The sequence below is a fragment of the Petaurus breviceps genome, unplaced genomic scaffold (assembly GCF_028583685.1).
Source record: "Petaurus breviceps papuanus isolate PSGF00001 unplaced genomic scaffold, PetGlider_PUasm1.0 208, whole genome shotgun sequence".
NCBI lineage: Eukaryota > Metazoa > Chordata > Mammalia > Diprotodontia > Petauridae > Petaurus > Petaurus breviceps.
The window spans coordinates 32,233,885-32,249,322 of NW_027185852.1; the positions used below are offsets into that span (position 1 = coordinate 32,233,885).

Consider the following 15,438-nt stretch of genomic DNA (forward strand, 5'->3'; position numbering starts at 1 on the left):
GAAAGAAAGAAAGAAAGAAAGAAAGAAAGAAAGAAAGAAAGAAAGGAGGGAAGAAAGGAGGGAAGAAAGGAGGGAAGAAAGAAAGGAAGAAAGAAAGGAAGAAAGGAAGGAAGGAAGAAAGAAAGAAAGAAAGAAAGAAAGAAAGAAAGAAAGAAAGAAAGAAAGAAAGAAAGAAAGAAAGAAAGAAAGAAAGAAAGAAAGAAAGAAAGAAAGGAAGGAAGGAAGAAAGACAGACAGACACAGGCTGCTGGCCACTCTGCTGGCGTGGGCTTGTCGCTTGGCCAACAGCTTGCTTGGGCCGCTGGCTGCATATGTGCAAGCAGCTTTCACTTGGTGGGGAGGAGGGGGTGCCAAGGGTTGTGTTGGAATCTGTGTTCTTGCCATTAGGGCCTCTCGGTGCGTGTTTCTCTTTTGTGGATGGACTGGTATGAGAATGGTTAAGAGAGTCTTAGTGCGATGTGCTGAGGCTTTTCCCCCCTGCCATCCCTTAGGAGCCATGACTCCTGGCTCTCTACCTTACGCCACTTTGGTACCTAGGGCAGATTTCTGCCCTTGAGCCAGCCCTTTCTTCTCCTTTCTGAGCCCCCTCCCACTGCACCAGGCATCCTGAAAGACTACCAGACCACCCTGTGACTGGAGGGGTGAGGAGCAGAAATCCTGCCTCACCAGCAACAAATAAACAAATAAAGGCTCCCTCTGTTTCCCTTTAAAAAAAAAGAAAGAAAGAAAGAGAAATCCTCCAAAGATTTCACCCAGCACTATTAGAATCAGTCAGTCAAGTCAACCAGCATTTATTAGGTACCTACTATACTCTGGCCATTTGCTAAGTCTCCCCAGACCAGAAATAGCCATGAACCTGATCTTCACCTGGAGGGTTCCAGGACACTGCCCAGGCAACTCCATAACCTGTCCACCTAACGCTTCCTAGACATTTCACTAGAGCTTATGTTGTGATGCAGGAGGCCCCAACTGGTGTCTTCTCCACTCTGTTTAGTGAACATCCTCAGGCCTTTGGCAATGGTTGACCAGGTTCTATTTCTTGACATTTGCAAGCTTTCACCATTTAGCTGCCATAACACATAGAATAGGTTTTTATTCACACAATAAGGACACAGAAATAACTTACCCCTTTAGAGAACAGTCAAGGGACACAACCCACTTTCCTTGTTAATGAGATGTCCCCTCTATAGTCTTTTTTATTATTATTATTATTTGGTTAGTTGTTTTTTAGTCATGTCCTACTCTTTGTGACCCCATTTGGGTTTTTTTTTTTTTGGAGGGGGAAATGCAAGGCAATTGGGGTTAAGTGATTTGCCCAAGGTCACATGGCTAGTAAGTGTTAAGTGTCTGAGGCCGGGTTTGAACTCAGGTCCTCCTGACTCCAGGACCAGTGCTCTATTCACTGTGCCAACTAGCTGCCCCTATTTGGGGTTTTCTTGGCGGGAATATCTGAGTGGTTTGCCATTTCCTTCTCTAGCTCATTTGACAGATAAGGAAACTGAGGCAAACAGGGTGAAATTACTTGCTCAGGTTCACACAGCTAGGAAGTGTCTGAGGCCAGATTTGAACTCACAAAGATGAGGCTTCCTGACTCCAGGCCCGGCATTTTATCCAATGTACCACCTAGCTGCCCCATGACCTATATAGATTTGCTGACTTCAAATACTTCTCTGGTTGGAGGCCCCAACAATAGGAGAAGACCAGAGGGAAATAGAGAGGAATCACAGTAAAATGGAAGAACACCAGATTTGGAGTTCCAGGAGAAACCTGGTTTCAATCCTCCCTCTGCTGTCCCTGGGCAAGTCTCTTAACTTCTCTGGGTCTCAGCTTCCTTATCCATTAAATGAAGTTAGAGTAGTAGACACCGTCTATAGCCTCTTCCAGCTCTAAGCCTACAATTCCCCTACAGCAAGAGGGTAGACTCTCCTTTCAGGTGGGCTCTCTCTCGGCAGCAGTCCTTTACTACCCTGGGTTGAGCCCTAGCAAGGGAGAAGGACTTGGTTTCTCTTCCTCTGCTGTTGGGATTCTGTCTGTTTCTGTTCTTTTCAGGCCCTTGTGACTTTCTGCTTTTCCGTTGCCTCTCCCTGGTAGTTGTCCCTCCCACTGATGGGCCACTGTGCGCTCACTGCCTTCCATTCCCAGAAGTCACAGCGGCTCCTCTTCAGATTTCCTGTCCTCCCACAGATGATCCACTCCTGCCCACTCTCCCACTCAGGAAAAGTGTCCTCAGTCCTGTGACTGGATTTAGGGGGTAGGAGAGAGGGGATTACATTGGAATCTCTCTCAGCTGAAAGAGTTACAGCCTTTTCAAATTTCTGGGTCAGAGTGCCTCCAGGCTATTTAAAACTCCTTTGCTTTACCCCAGGGTCCCATAGGCTCCCCCCTCTGCCACTTCCCGCCCCCAGTCCACACAAAGGGTCTCTTCAAGGGACTGTGGGAACTGTTCTTTCCTGGATTATTCCTCTTTGAATCTGTTTGCTCTCCTACCCGTGTCTGTCCCATTCATCTCTTCCTTCCTCAGTGGCTCAAGCTTAGTCCAGAGCGCTCCCAAGGAGTTCTGGAACTCGGAACGTTCATGCTCCCTTCCCTTTCACTTTCTAGCCTCCCATCTCCTGGGACAGCTGAGACAAGTCACACAGGTCACTGCTGCCTGCTTCTCAGAGATCTCAAATCTCTGAGGGACCAAATCAAACCAGGGAAGAAGCTGGCAGCTCCCAGAAGCTGTTCTCAGAATGCACACCTGTGATTCAGAAGGAAAAGGGACAATCCCAGCGCATGTTGAGGCCCTACACAGAGGCACAGTATGGTGTGGTGGAAAGCCATCTGGACTTGGGTATATGGCTTGGGTTGGATCCTTCCCCGGACACTTAACTGTATGACCAAGCATGAGTTACTTTCCAAGAGGCTCAGTTTCCTCTTCTGTAAAATGGGAATTATTCCAATGGTAGCTTCCTCACAGGATTGTTGTGAGGAATGATCAAAATATTTAACATAAAATGCCCTGCCACCTCCAAACCTTATACAAATGTCACCTGTCAGTAATGATAGATTGCTTAATGGACTGCTCATCGGATGTAAATCTTCATCTTGGGTCAATCTCTTTTGAAAGGCTACAGATCTCATTGAGGAAGTATAATGGCCTCAGGAAACAAAATGTAATCTAAAAACAGGAACATTTAGAAAATCTCATCTTGTGATGGCTAAGTGGTACAGTGAATAGAGCAAGGGCCCTGGAGTCAGGAGGACCTGAATTCAAATCTGCCCTCAGACACTTACTAACTGTGTCACCCTGGGCAAGTCACTACCCCAATTGCCTTCGAAAAGAAAAAATGGAGAACCTCATCTCAACAACTTAGTCAACATTTGTTAAACACCTGCAAGGCACTGTACTAGGCATTAAAGATACAGAGAGAAAAAGGCTCTGACCCCAAGCAACTCTGTATTCACTTGGAGGAAACATGAGTTCCTCACTACCTCCTCCTTTATGAGGGAATTAATCTTCCTTTTGAATGAGGCACACAGCAGCCTCCATGAGAGAGGAAAACATGTTTCCCTGTCTTATATCATGCTTGGTATTGATACTCAGAGGATTCTTGAATCGTGTTTTTTTTTTACTTTTTCTTTTCTAAAGAAATATCCTATAGAATACTTAATGGTACCATATTAACATGTGTATGCTTAGCAGACTTCAGAAAAACCTGGAAAGACTTCAATGAACCTGGTGCTGAGTGAAGTAAACAGAACCAGGAGAACATTGTACATAGTAACAGTCACAGTGTGCGACGACTGACTGAGAGACAGCCCTTCTTAGCAATACAATGATTCAAGATAATTCCAAAAGGCTTGTGATAGAAAATGCCATCCACATCCAGAGAAAGAACTATGGAGTCTGAATGCAGATCAAAGCATAGTATTTTTTCTGTCTGTTTTGTTTGTTTTTTCTTTCTCATGGTTTTTCCCTTTTGTTCTGATTCCTCTTTCACAACAAGACTAATATGGAAACATGTTTAATATGATTGTACATGTATAGTCTATATAGATTGCATACCATCTTGCGTAGTGTAGCAGCAAACACTCCAGCATCCCCAGGGTGACTGCCAACACAGGTTATTAGAAGTTACAAGAAAACAGAAAAACATCAAGCAGACAGGCCTCCAACTGTCTTGACCATTACATCCATACCTAGTCAGTTACCAGAGAGGGAAGCATCAACATCTGGGTTTTCAAAGAGGGCTCTCAACCGCTGCCCAGAGTCTCATCTGGTCAAATCACACAACACTTCTCAAAGTGAGCCCCAAAACAAAGCCTTACATCAGGGTTTATATAGCCTTCTCCAGGCTCAGAGAATGTCACAACCCTTTGGACCTACTGCGCAATCACAAAGTATCTCCTGAAAAACAAGCCTCCCACCACAGGCTCCAGGTGCATTTAACATAGGGGCAAGGAAGATCTTAAAAATTTACATTCCTATAACAGGGAGGGGGAAAAATTTAGTACTGTTATAAATCTTATAAAAGTGAATGTTGAAAACTAAAATTAAATAAATAAACATGTATATGCTTTCAGTTTCCTCATCTGTAAAATGTGTTGTTGTGAGAATCAAATGTGATCATATTGGTGAAGCACTTAAGCATGGTGCTTGGTATACAGTAGGTGCTTAATGCATGCTTGTTCCCTTCCCCTCCCCCCCAGCATGGGAAATACTTTGTTGCCTCATGGCCTTTGAGGATGCATTTTTCCCTAGAGGATCAGATTTTTAAAAATTAAACAACATACAGAGTGAGCTCTTACATTCTCCATATGGTCTTCTGTAGAGAGCTGTCCATAAAAGACTGCCTGATCCCTTACTAAGTAGTATTTATAAAGCTTTATTCTGCAAAACACTGTATATATGTTATCTCATTTGATCCTTATCCCCATTTTTCAGGTGAAGAAACTGAGACCGAAAGAGGTTAATTAGCTTGCCCATGGTGACAGAGCTAGTAAGCATCAAAGTCAGGATAAGTTAGGGCTTCCAGACTCCAACTCCAGCACTCTATCTACTGTGCCCATCGGAATGAAAAGCATTGATTAAAACATTAATAGTAACAATAATAGTAGTTAAACATTTACATGGCACTCACTATGGGCTGGGCTAAGCACTTTACAATTTTTATCTCATTTGATCATTGCAACAACCCTGGGAGGTAGGTGCTATTATTTTATAGAGAATATATAGAAAATATTTTATATTTTATAGAGAGGAAACTGAGGCAATCACCTACTGCCTATATGGATAAAGGAAAAGCATTTACTAAACTACTGCCACGTGCCAAGCACTGTCTAAGCTCTGGGGAGACAAACACAAAAAAGCAAGACAGGCCCTGCCCTCTAGAAGCTTCCATTCTAATGGGAGTGATGCTACATAGAGGGAGAGATGACCAAGGAAAGGAGTTCCGAAGATGGTAGTGAGGGGATCAGTAGGGCAGCTCATTAGCATTTCCTTTTCAGAGATATTGATAGTGATGATTGGAATACAGTTATCAGATTAAGAGGTAAGGAATATATTCAGTGGTTTACTCACAAATGTTTAACAAGTGACTCTCCAAGAGGAAAAAAAGTACATGACACATTTTAAAAAAAAACACACAATTTGTTTCTTTACTTTTAGTTTATAACATTCAGTTCCACAGTCCCTTGAGTTTCAAATTTTCTCCTCCTCCCACTCCTCCCCCCATCATGGCGGCATGCACTCGAACATAGGATCTACAAATACCTTCACATTAATCATTAGTCAGGTTGTACAGAAGGATTATAACGGATGGAGTGATCAGGGGGAAAGAGGAAACAAAACAAAACAAGAAAAAGAAACAGAGCAAGTAGATTGTTTCAATCTGCATTCAGACTCCACAGCTCTTTCTCTAGATGTGGACATCTCTTTAGATCATGAGTCTTTTGGAATTGTCTTACATGGCTTCACCTTACATTGCTGAGAGGAGCCCAGTCTATCGAAGTTAGTTGCATGACACACTCTTAAGCTTAATCTACATTACTGACATCTTTTTCCATCACTTTCTTAAGTACAGTCAGCAAAACAATAAACCAGGCCTGATAAATAACGTTTCCTTTTTCTGAAATGTCAGTGTTCACGCTGAAAATTTAACAACTGGCTCTCCCTAGCCTACAGAGCTGTCTGCAGCACAGCCCCGAGCACAACCTCAGGGTTGGAATACAACAAGGTACAATGAACAAGGGGTCAGGGGCCTTGGAAGTAGAGGAGAGTATAAAATTGAACCAAGGGGTAGACAGTGGCTAGTACAGGTGTAGCAGCTCTGTGATGTGGCAATATCTTTCACCTATTTACTCTCTGAGTTGACATATTCCAATCTACTCTTACATTGGCGTGTCTAGATTCCTGGGGAAGGATCACCACCTCATGGTTATACTTACTCTCAAATTCTCCAAGGTCTTAGGGGAAATACAGTGCCCCTGCACACTAATCTAGTTCTTGAGCCCCCACCACTGCATTTCTATTTACACAACCAGCTACTCAAAATTATGACACTTTTAGATTTTCACTATAACTATTTACTTAATATTAGGGCAAAAGAAATAATATCACAGGTACTTTTATGTTAAAGCAAATGCATAAATCATAAATGTATCACAATCTGTACTCAGTATTTATGTGAGAAAGTGGGTACACATAGAAGCCTACCAAAGTGACATGAGTAAGGAAAATCTAGGTGCTCAGTGTAACTCATAACTCTGGAACTGTAAGTTTTGATAGCTTCTGTCAAACTGTTTATAAAAAGTTCCCTGAAGAATTTAGTGTTGAAGAGACCCTTACACTGCTAAGCTTAGTTGATCTGTGTGGCATTTTTTGACCAGCACTTCATTGGGGACAACATCTCAGCCAAACCAGCTAATCAGCTGAGTGCCTCCTTTACTCTCTGCTTCCAGGCTGTTCCTCTGTCACCTCAAAAGCAAGTAAAATCTACTATTTCCAGCTTCAAACTTAGCTAATATAGTTTTGAAATCTGTCCTTTTATTTTTCTCTCTCCTCTTTTCTTTCTGGGGTCAGACTATGAAAAATAAATAAAAATCAGATAAATTCACCCCGCAATCAAAGTATAGCCTTGCTGTTCATATCTCCCTGGTTTACAACAGCTTGTCACATTTAAAACCCAGCAACTGCCTATCTCTCAGTTCTCAGTCAAACAGAACTCCAGAGCAGCTGTCTCTGTTACTGCCTTTCTTAGAATTCTGAGCTGATTTAGCAACAAATCTTAAAGGCACAGTCCATTGCAGAAGGCTCATCACTTCAGAATTCTACTGAGAGGTGGAGGGGATGGGAAATCACAGTAAAGATTAACTGGGTTAGGGGTCATAAAACCGAGGGAATGATGGAGTGATAAAAGATTATTCCATGTCTATAATCAACCGTATTTCTACCAAAAGGAGAGAAGTATTTCATCTTTTGTTTGCCAGACAGAGACTGGTCTCTACAATTAACCAGAGTATAGCTGCCTTTTATTATTTATCATGTTATAGTCATCATGAATGAATTTTCTCTAACATTGCAAATTATTTTTCAAATGGTTTTTTTTTGTGTCATTTTTCAGTCATGTCTGACTTTTTGTAACCCCTTTTGGGGTTTTCTTGGCGAAGATACTGGAGTGGTTTGCCATTTCTCCAATTTGATTTACAGATGAGGAAACTGAGGCAAACAGAGTTTTTGAGGTAAACAGTGACTTGCCCAAGGTCACACAGCTAGTAAGTGTCTGTTGCCAGATTGGAATTTGTGAAGGTGAATTTTCCTAACTCCAGGTCCAGCACTCTATCTACTGTGCCACCTAGCTAGATTAATTTTAATCTTTGGCATATGTATATATGTACACACATATACATGCATACATATATATACCTGCACACATACACATATGTATGTGTGTGTGTATATAATTTCATCCTGGAGAGCTCTACACCTGTACGATCTCTGCGCAGACATAGACAGACGAGACCACTAAGTGGTCCAATGAATAGACCACTGAGCTTGAAGTCAGAAAGATCTGAGTTTGAATTTGACCTCAGACACTTATTAGCTGCGTCACCCTGAGCAAGTCACTTCTCTGCCTCAGTTTCCTCATCTTTAAAATAGGAATAATCATAGACTCCCTCTAGGGTTGTAATGAGGCTCAAAAGACATAATATTTGTAGAGTGCTTGGCAAGGAGCTCCCACCTAGTAGGTGCTTAATAAATTCTAGTTTAATTCCATACCCCTCCCCCAAGCCAGTTCTGTCCTTACAATTGTAAAAACTCCTGGAGGTTAAGCTTCCTAGGTATCAGGCAGTGTGCTGAGAGCTAGGAAGTCAGCTCTCTCTCTTACAATTTGTAAAACTGGAGGTATTCAGCTGTAAGCTGAAAGAAGCTTATATTCCAAGTGGGGTAAGACGACAATAAAGTCAAAAGAGTGGGGAAAGGGGAAGCGGAGAAGGGAGGGATAAAGATACCTGGATTTGGAGCAGAATGAGTCAGGAGTGCTGTCTAAAGAGGAATGAAGACAGGGCTGCCCTGGGCACCCTCCCTAAAGTGGGCGTTCTGGGAATAACTCATCAATCACAGGGAAAGGTCACAGTGGTGAAGAGTCTTTCCAGTGGGTTAAATCCTAGGGTGGAGGGAGCTTTCAGGATTAAAGGGTTTCCCTGGAAGAAATAATGATGGAGGGATGGCTAGGTGGTGCAGTGAATAGAGCACCAGCCCTAGAGTCAGGAGGACTTGAGTTCAAATCCAGCCTCAGACACTTAACACACACACAAAAAACTAGCCATGTGACCTTGGGAAAGTCACTTAACCCCAATTGCCCTACTTTCCCCTCTCCAAAAAAAAAAAAGCAAACAACAAAACAAACAAAATAGAAAAAAAAAAGAAAGATGAGAAAGTCTATAGAGATTCGGGAGCACATACAGAAATCACGTTTCTGTAACTTTCATTATGATTTCTGGGACACCTGCCCTACACAAATCATCACTTGGTAAATATGTGACCAATCTTTGCTTCCCAAGGCCTTGGTACTATCTGAACCTGCCTCATACCTCCACCTCATAATTTCCCTAGTTTACTTCACATCTTAGTTCATATCTTTCTATAAGAGCATTCTCTCATGATCAACTCCGCCCCTTCCCTCCCCCACCATTTCCCTTCCCCTTTCAAATGATCTTAATCTACTCTGCATATATGTTATATACACTGGTTTATTTACATTTTGTCTCCCCCATTAGAATATAAACTGTTGGTTTGGTTTGGGTTGGGTTTTTTGCCTTCATTTTGTAGCCCCAGGACTTAGCACAGCATCTGGCTGAAAGTAGATGCTTTGTAAGTATCTGTTGACTTGAACTGAACCTGGAGTCAGAAAGGCCTAGTTTCAAATCTTGGTTCTGACATTCTCTCTGAACCTCAGTTTCCTCATTTGTCAAATAGGTATAATAATGTCCATGACACCTAGCTCTCAGTGTTGTTTTGAGACTTGAATGAGATAAGGTATAGGAAATGTTATAAAAACAGCAGTTATTAGTAACAGGAAAGTTGTGCTGAAGGGGCTGCTACCCACGGCTTATTGCCTTTGGCTTCAGAGTCATTAGTATAACAAATATTTAACCTACACATACTATGTTTGGGGCACTGTTCTAGGCATGGGAGGAAGGGCATGTGATAACACAATAATAGCAGAGAATTATTTACTTATCTAATACTAACAACATAATGGTCAGATTCCTAAAGGGCTGATAGCCTCTCCTTGGAAAGGGCAAACTATAACTCATGTGGAAATCTTGAGAGATATATGTTACTCAAGTTTCAAGTGTTACAAAATAAGTCATATTCCCTTTGCTTTCTGTAAACCCAACTTAATTTCTAAATTTTATAAATACTTTTCCCCACCCCCACCTTCACTCCCATTCACTACCCAAAATGTAATAGAGTACACTGCCATGCTTTCTACTTACTATAAATTTATATTTCCTCTGTAAAATGAGGGGACTGGATTTAATGATTTCCAAGGTCCCTCCTCACTCTGATCATCTATGATTATAAGTTGCTGTGTTATATTTACCAGTGGGGAAATATTCTCTCAAGCCACTTGAGAGAGATCATAATTAAGAGTCTTGAGATCCGCAGTCAGAGGCTCATAAAGCTGCTTACTAAGGACTTACTAATGCTTACTAATGCTGTTAGTATTATGAGATCTAAGCATTAGGAGATTTGAGACTAAGGTCTCATCCTATGCCTTAGGTCAAGAATTTCTATGAGGAGAATGTTGTGGGAAGGAGCACATTATTTAGCTGTGGCTTTTTTCTTCAAGAAAACAAGAAAAGTGGGAATTTGGTTGCAATTTAACAGGAAACATCTTGTAAATCTTGAAGTCATAAGACAGATGATTGAGAAAGTTCAAGCATGAATGGCCAAGAACAGAGATAGTATTTTCCTAGTTGATGACACACACACACACATACAGAAACAGAGAAAGACAGACAGATAGAGACAGGCAGAGACAGAGAAACAGAGAGAGAGAGAGAGAGAGAGAGAGAGAGAGAGAGAGAGAGAGAGAGAGAGAGAGAGCATGAAACTTCCTGCTGAACCTAGAGCTCTGAATCCTAAGCTCAAATCCTGGCTGTTCCATGTACTATAAATGTGACCCTGAGCAAGTCACTTCCTAAGTTTCTGAATCTCTACAGTGAAGGGGTTGATTAAATGGCTCATGAAATCACTTCTAGCTCTAAATCTATGATCTTTTATGCACCAAAATATTCACAGCAACACTTTTTGTGATAGTTAAAAAAATTAAAGCAAAGTGGGTGCCCATCAGTTTGGGAAATGGCCAATCGATTACAACATATAAATGGAATGGAATATTATTGCTGAAAAAAATGAATATAAAAAATTCAGAGAAATATGTGGATTAATATAGGGTAGGGTATAGTAAAGTGAGCCAAAAGAACAATATATGCCGTGACTTCTTAATACTATAAATTTGAAACTACTTTCAGCTGACCTTATAAGAAAGCAAGGTGGGGGGGGTGTGGCTAGGTGGCACGGTGAATAAAGCACCAGCCCTGGCATCATGAGGACCCCAGTTCGGTTCCAGCCTCAGACACTTAACACCTACACAAAAAAAACTAGCCATGTAACCTTGGGCAAGTTACTTAACCCCAATTGCTCTCCAAAAGGAAAAAAAAGAAACCAAGGTAGGTGACTGCCTTTACAGTATAGAGTGCTCTGAAAGTCTCCGTGTGGTTTTAAGCCTTAAAAGCTGAAATAGGTCAGCTGGTAGTAGTGTAGCTTAAATTTTAATAGCTTAAAACTGCATGAAGACTTTTGGGAAATCCTTTATAATTTTTATGAGCAAATGGGAAAGCTGCCTCCCCTACTTAAAATACTCTCTTAATGTTCATGCCTGAAGCTCCACAATTAGAACTTAATTCCATTGTTTTAAGCCAAGTTTGTTTTTTCTTAACATGCAAAAGATCCTGCGTTTCTGAGGGAATTTTGAGGGAGTGTTATATGGAAAGGATGGTACTACATACTTGGATGAGGGATAGGGATAGGGAAGGTGAAGAAGAGAAGGCTGAGGTTTGTAAAAACTTGTCCTATTTCCAAGATTGCCATGACCCACACCCTTCCCCCACACACACATGACCCACTTAATAGTATTTTATTTTTTTCAGTTACAGGCAAAGATAGTTTTCAACATTTACTTTTACAAGATTTTAAATTCCAGATTTTTCTCACTTATTCCCCTCCCCCTCCCTCCATCTCCTCCCCCCTCTCCCTTCCCTCCATGCTCCCCAAGGCAACAAGCATTCTGATACAGGTTATACATGTACAATCGTGTTAAACATATTTCCACATTTAGTCATGCTGTGAAAGAAGAATCAGAAAAAACAAACACCAAAAACAAAAATGAAAACAGTCTGCTTCGATCTCAATTCAGATTCCACGGTTCTTTCTCGGCAGGTGGAGACCGTTTTCTATCATGAGTCTTTTGGACTTGCCTTGGATCATCGCATTGCTGAGAAGAGCTAAGTCTATCAGAGTTGATCATAATACAATGTTGCTGTCACTGTGTACAATGTTCTCCCCATTATGTTCAGTTTACTTAGCTTCTGTCATGGCCCACACTCTTGACTCTCCAGAGGATTTTCTCTGATGCCAGAGAAATCTCTTCGCTCTGGTAGCTCATACCACCTGTCTGTGACTGCTCACGATGAGAGCATCCTCTGCCCCTATGGTCTTTCCCTCTGATTGTCTGGTTCCGCCCAGAGCCTCAATTTGAAGGAGGATGCTAGGCCAATTGTGCCTTCATTCCTTTCTAGGCTACATGAACTACTGACTTGTTTCCATGGGACTTTCTCTACCAGGTCCCTGTCCTGGGTACTTTCATTTCTCCCTCCATCCACATACTCTTTTCAGCTCCCTTTTATGTGTAGTCTCCCCTCCCCCCTGCCAAGAATGTAAGCTCCATGTATGTAAGCTGTCATTCTTTCTGCTTGTACTTGTATTTCCGGCACTTAGCACAGTTCCTGGCTCATAGTAAAACCCTAATAAATGTTTGTTCAATTGAAAACTTAAATTTTAAAATTTACATATTTTGTTTAATGCAGAGATCCTTCCCAACAAACACCCCAAACTCTTTACAAAGTACAATTTCTGGGGTTAAATATATTGTAGTAACTGAATGGAATGGAATGATACAACACTGTAGGAAATGATGACTATAAACGATGCAGAGAAACATGGGAAGGCTTGTATGAACTGAAAAAAAGTGAAGTGAGAAGAACCAGGAAAACAATATACAAAATGACAAATGTAAAGAACAACAATGAAAAATAAAAACTGAATGTTATAAAATTATAATGAGTAAACTTGGTACCAAAAAAGAGCTATGAGGATGCATCTCCCACCCTTCTTTGCAGAAGTGGCGGTGGGGGGAGACTATGGATATGGAATTCAGCATATGTCAGACTTGGTTAATGTGCTTTTTGTTATGAAGAATGGTTCTGTGGGAAGGGGAGGGGATGATATATTTGGAAGTGAAGGTAATTCAAAGGCAAAATATATAAATGAAGGAAAAAGTATATTTCCTGAGTAAATAGTTTCCTTATCAAGTTTGCAAATAAATTGTATTGATATCTTTTGTTTTTATGTCTCTTAAGTTTATCCCCATATTCTTCTCTCCCTCTCCCCTCCCAGAGAGGCATCCCTATAACAAAGGATTTTTTTAAAGAAAAAGAGAAAGAGGAGGGAAAAAAAATCAGCACAACTGATGTCAAAAAAATTAGAAAATATACGATGTTCCACACCTACGGACCTCCACTTTCACAAAGGGGTAGGGGAAGGTGTTTTCTCTTATCTCTCCTTTGGGTCCACAATGGTAATTATTAACTAAAAGGAGCTTAGCTTGACCTTAAACTTTATCTGGATGGCATTCACATCCAGCATGTTGTTTGACTCGAGCTGGCTTGCCTCTCCACGTTGGCATTATTTACATTGTTACAGTCATTGTATACATTACTCCTTTGTTTATCTTTTATTTGTTCTTCATTATTTCATGCAAGTTTTCCCATGTTTCTCTGAGTTCTAGATATCCATCATTCCTTACTCCATAATAATATTCCATTGTCTTCACATGCCATAATTTGGTGGGCACATATTTTATTCCCAAGTATTTGATGTCACAAATAATGCTGCTATGAACTGTTTTGCATCTATGGGTCTTTTAACCATAATCATCATAACCAATTTGGAGGATAGTGAGTCCCTTGATTTTACTAATGAGGAAATTGATTCTTCCCCCCACCCCCCACAAAGGTCTTTATCCAACATCCCACACTTCATCATTGGCAGAGAAGAGACAAGGGCCCACACCTTCTGACAACCTCCCAGCACATCAATCTGTCCACCTCTCTAGCCTTCCAAGAGCCTTCAGCTCATCTCAGATGGCAGAAACAGCTGGGGTATTTTGTTTTGAAACAAAAAAATTTTCAAATGTTGAAAACTAAAAATAAATACATAAATTAAAAGAAACTAAAAAAATTTTATTGCAGGCATTGAGCTGGGAATTAAGTTTGCAGTCCTGGATTTGCCACTGAGTGGGTCAATAACCTTGGGCAAGTTTAATCTCTCCCAACTTCTCTTTCCTTGTGGGCAAAATGCAATTTGGACTAGCTCACTAATGTCCCTCCCAGAGCTAAAATTAAGAAGTGTCTGTTCTTAGAATCCAGTAACAGCCAGTAATGTTCCAACAATTGGGTTTAATTTTTCTTAAGTTCTTTGGATGAAAAAATGACTCATAAAGTTCTCCAATATATTGCTACCTCAGGTCCTAGGGTTCAAAATCAGGAATGTTGAAAATAAAAGCAGTTCAGGGCTGTGATAACTTGTTTCAGTAAGGCAAAGGCTGTTGAACAAAGAAGAAATGCCTGTTTAATTTTCTCCAGTTTCATCAGGAAGTAACTGTTATTATTAGAGTTGGGGAGTCTGGGTAATTTTCTATTTCCTGTGGAAGATGAATCAGTTGGAACTACTAGAGTAAAAAGTGGCTCAACAAAGAAAATCAAATTTTCATCCTACGTGTTGTTGTTCAGTCATGTCTGACTCTTCATGACCCCATTTGGGTTTTCTTGGCAAAGGTATGAGAGTGGTTTGCCTTTTCCTTCTCCAGTTCATTTTACTGATGAGAAGCTACAACAAGCAGGGTGAAGTGACTTGTCCAGGGTCACATGGCTAGGAAGTGTCTGAGGCCAAAATTGAACTCAAGGAGATGAGTCTTCCTAACTCCAGGCCCAGAACTCTATCCAATGTACCACATGACTACTCAACCACCCTGGTGTAGGTGATGATTATCTCATTCTCAGACTACTGCAGTAAGCTTCAGATTGGTCTTCCTGCCTCATCTCTTCCACTGCAATCTACTCTCCACTCAGGTGTCCAATTAATCTTCCTACATCACAGATCTGAGCATGTCATCTCCCTTATTCAACAAACTCCATTGGTTCCCTATTACCTCCAGGATCAAATGTGGCAGTCAAAGCCCTTCAAAAGCTAGCCCTCTTCTACTGTTTCAGTCTTCTTACACCTTACTTCCCCATGTACTCAGCTATCCAAGAACATAGCCTCCTTGCTCTTCTTAGACGAGACACCCCATCCTCAGACTCCAGGGAATTTCACTGGCTGTCCACTGTACCTGGAATGCTCTCCCTCCTCATCTCTACCTCTTGGCTTACTTGACTTCCTTCAAGTCCCAGCTAACATCTCACCGTTTATGAGAAGTCTTTCCTAATTCCCGCCAATGCTAGTACTTTCTCTATGCGGATTGTCTTCCTCCAATTTACCTTGTAAATATCCTGTTCGTACATAGGTCTTACATGTGGTCTCCCCCATTAGATTGGGTCTCCTTAAGA

General features: G+C 41.2%; 1 protein-coding gene across 1 annotated transcript in view; it reads right to left on the minus strand.

The window, feature by feature from the left end:
• The window catches only part of LOC138165444 (nuclear body protein SP140-like protein), a 393,692-nt gene extending 378,560 nt beyond the window's left edge, over positions 1-15,132 (minus strand). The window contains exon 1 of the mRNA XM_069093817.1: positions 15,119-15,132. The gene's annotated coding sequence lies outside the window, so the exon portion shown is untranslated. The remainder of the gene's footprint in view (positions 1-15,118) is intronic.
• Between the last annotated feature and the right edge of the window lie 306 nt (positions 15,133-15,438).